The 3810-nt window shown below is 42.4% G+C and overlaps 1 pseudogene; it reads left to right on the top strand.

The window, feature by feature from the left end:
* Positions 1-415: 415 nt before the first annotated feature.
* LOC102818196 lies at positions 416-736 on the top strand (annotated as a pseudogene).
* Positions 737-3810: the final 3074 nt, after the last annotated feature.

Here is a 3810-nt window from a genome sequence, read left to right as displayed (position 1 = left end):
CTACTCCTTGTTAGGTATCGTTGCCTTCCTGGCCTCCCAAATTAACATGTGACTATCCTCTATCCAAAAGTAGCCCAGGTAGCGTAGTGGATTAGAGCTGGGCTGGTCACCAAAAGGTCAGCAGTTCAAATCTAACAGCTTCTCTGTGGAAGCAAGATGAGGCTTTCCGATTCCATAAAGATTTACAGCCTCAGAAACCCTCTAGAGGGTTGTTAGGAGTTGGAACTGACTCCCTGGCACCCAACCTACCACCACCCAACACCCTCTATCCAGCAGTCTCTAGTGCCAGATGCTGTCACATGAAGGATCAGTACTTCTGCATGGCTGAGGAACCACCAAATGACTTGTGTCTGCAGCCATGTGCCATCTGTGTGGTTTTCCATGAGCAAGCAGAGTCTAAGCTCTGGTAGATGCAATGGCTAGTGTGGTGGCCAAGCTGGAAGGGCTGAGATTCATTAGTGTGACAAAGGTTGCTGCCCTGGATTACTGCTGGACCTCAGCGTCAACACTGCTGGGGCCAGAGCCGGCATCTTCAGCCTCACCAGCCTCTGCGGCTTCATCTTCTACCTGTTTGCCTCCATCCTACTCTCCTTGCTCCTACATTCCAAAACAGGAAGAAGGTGCAACAAATAGTGTAAGTACCAAAGACTTCTTTTTTATAGGAGGCCTTATTGTAGGCCTCTTTACCTACATCCTGTTCTGGATATTTCTCTATGATATAATGCACATCTACTGAAATGGGGGCAAAGTGGACTTTAGAAACAAACAAAAAACCAGACAGAGAAGATGGTTGCCAGAAATTAGTACTGCAAGTAGCCCTGCTAATGCAGTGGGTTAAATGTTGGGCTGCAAACAGCAATGCCAGCATTTGGAGTCCATCAGCTGGTTGGCAAGAAAAAGAGGCGTCTTTCTGCTCCCATAAGATTTACAGCCTAGAATCCCTGTACAGGGTTGCTGATTCAGAACCAACTCCATGGCATACAACTACCATTACCACCAGGCTTATTAGTTATTCAATTGCTGAATTTACTGCTTGTTCTATATTGTTATCATTTGTATCTGAAGATGAAGAACCTGTAATAATAATTCTTCAGATTAAATGAAGCATGGCACTGTTTGTGGAGTGATTTCCTACCTTCATGTACACTCCCCCTGTCTGTCATGGTTGCCAAATTACCCAGATTTGACTCCTGGGCCGCTGGGACTGGGCCTTCAGACTGGTATAATTTCCTTGCCTTTATAGGAGACTATCTACAGTGGGAGAAGACTTATTACTAATATCCTAAGAACTAATTATCTCAACTTAAGAAGCTGATGTGACTGTTACCCCCTGTGGAAGCTGAGGCTTAGAGAGGTTAAGTACCTCTGTCAGGAAGAAGCACAGCTAGACAGACTCAGACGCTGAATTCATTGTTCCGGCTCTACTGGTAAAGACTACTTCTTGCAGGTGGGGTCCTGATGTGGTGCTGTATAGTAAGCACTAGACTGATAACTGGAAACCCTATACAGTGCCCCTATAAATTGGAACTGACTCACCAGCACTTAGCAGTAAACCCCATCCTCAAGGAGCTCTGGTAGAGTCTGGCTGCTACTCTCCGCTAAAGGTCACTAAAGAAAGATGAGGCTTTCTGTTCACATAAAGATTCATAGCCTCGGAATCCCTATGCAGGGACATTGTGAGTCAGAACCGAGTCCATGGCACACCACCATCCTCCATCTTCTGGTAACCTTCAAAGACAGTTTCTTTTATTGTGAAAATCTTTTCTTGAATTTTTACACTAGTGATATTGTCCCTCCTGACAATATGTCCAAAATATGAGAGACAAAGTTTGGCCATCTTGGCCTCCAAGGAGCACTTTGGCTGCACTTCTTCCAAAACAGATCTATTGGTTCTTTTGGCAGTCCATGGCACTTTCAATATTCTCCTCCAACACCATAACTCAAAGGCATCAATTCTTCTACAGTCTTCCTTATTCACTATCCAGCTTTGACATCCATATGAGGTTATTGAAAATACCATGGCTTGGGTCATGCAGACCTTAGTCTTCAAGCTGACATCTTTGCTCTTCAACACTTTAAAAAGGTCTTGTGCAGCAGATTTGCCTAATGCAATACGTCACTTGATTTCTTGACTGCTGCTTCGATGAGTGTTGATAGTTGATCCAAGAAGAATGAAGTCCTTGACAACTTCAATCTTTTCTCCATTGATAAGAATGTTGTTTATTGGTTCAGTGGTGAGGATTTTTGTTTTCTTTACATTGAGTTGTAATCCATACCGTAGGCTGTGCTCTTTGATCTTCATCAGTAAATGTTTTAAGTCCTCTTCACTTTCAGCAAGCAAGGTTGTATCATCTGCATATCGCAGGTTGTTAATGAATCTTCCTCCAATCCTGATGCCACGTTTTTCTTCATAGAACCCAGCTTCTTGGATGATTTGCTCAGCATACAGGTTGAATAAGTAAGGTGAAAGAATATAACCTTGTCGCACACCTTTCTTAATTTTAAAACATTCAGTGTTCCCATGTTCTGTTCGACCAACTGCTTCTTAGTCCAGGCACAGATTCCTCATGAGCACAATTAAGTGTTCCGGAATACTCATACTCCGCAATGTTGTCCACAGCTTGTCATGATCCACACAATCGAAAGCCTTTGCATAGTCAATAAAGCACAGGTAAACATCTTTCTGATATTCTCTGCTTTCAGCCAAGATCCATCAGACATCAGCAATGATATCCCTCAATCCACAGCCTCTTCTGAATCCGGATTGAACCACTGGAAGTTCTCTGTCAATGTATGATTGCAGCCATTTCTGTATAACCTTTAGCAAAACTTTACTCACATGGGATATCAAAGAGATTATCTGAAGGTTTCTGCATTTCGTTGTGTCACCTCTCTTTGGAATGGGCATAAATATGGATCTCTTCCAATCAGTCGGCCAGAGAGTTGTCTTCCAAATTTCTTGGCAGAGATGAGTGCCTCCCGTGCCACCTCACTTTCTTGAAAGATTTCAATTGTTATGCCATCAATTCCTGATGCCTTGCTCTTTGCCAATCCCTGCAATGCACCTTGGACTTCCTCTCTTAGTATCATTGGCTCTGGATCATATGGTATCTCTTGAAATGGTTGAACATTAACCATTTCCTTTTGGTACAGTGACTTTGTGTATTCCTTCCATCTTCTCTTGATGCTTTCTGCATCATTCAATAATTTGCCCAGAGAATCTTTCAATAACAAAAGTCAAGGCTTGAACTTTTTCTTCAGTTCCCCCAGCTTGAGAAATGTTGAGCGTCTTCTTCCTTTTTGGTTTTCTCATTCCAGATCTTTGCACATTTTGTTGTAATATTTGGCTTTATCTTCTCGAGCTGATCTTTGAAATTTTCTGTTCAGCTCTTGGACCTCCTCGTTTCTTACATTTGCTTTAGCATCTCTACGCTGGAGAGCAAGTTTCAGAGTCTCTTCTGACACCCATTTTGACCTTTTCTTTCTTTCTTGTCTTCTCAATGACTTTTTGCTTTCTTCATGTATGATGTTCTTGATGTCATCCCACAACTCTTCTGGTCTTCGGTCTTCAGTGTTAATGTATCAAATCCGTTCTTCAGATGATCTCTAAATTCAGGTGGGATATATTCAAGGTCATATTTTGGCTCTCCATAAGGTGGACTTGTTTTCATTTTCTTCAGCTTCTGTTTGAATTTGTATATGAGTAACTGATGGTCTGTTCCACAGTCTGCCCCTGGCCTTGTTTACACTGATGATATGTAACTTTTCCATCATCTCTTTCTGCAGATGTAGTCAATTTGATTTTTATGT

The sequence above is a fragment of the Chrysochloris asiatica genome, unplaced genomic scaffold (genome assembly GCF_000296735.1).
Source record: "Chrysochloris asiatica unplaced genomic scaffold, ChrAsi1.0 scaffold00018, whole genome shotgun sequence".
In the NCBI taxonomy this organism is placed as follows: Eukaryota; Metazoa; Chordata; class Mammalia; order Afrosoricida; family Chrysochloridae; genus Chrysochloris; species Chrysochloris asiatica.
Note: the sequence above shows the minus strand (reverse complement) of the source record. Positions and strands in the feature narration are given on the sequence as shown.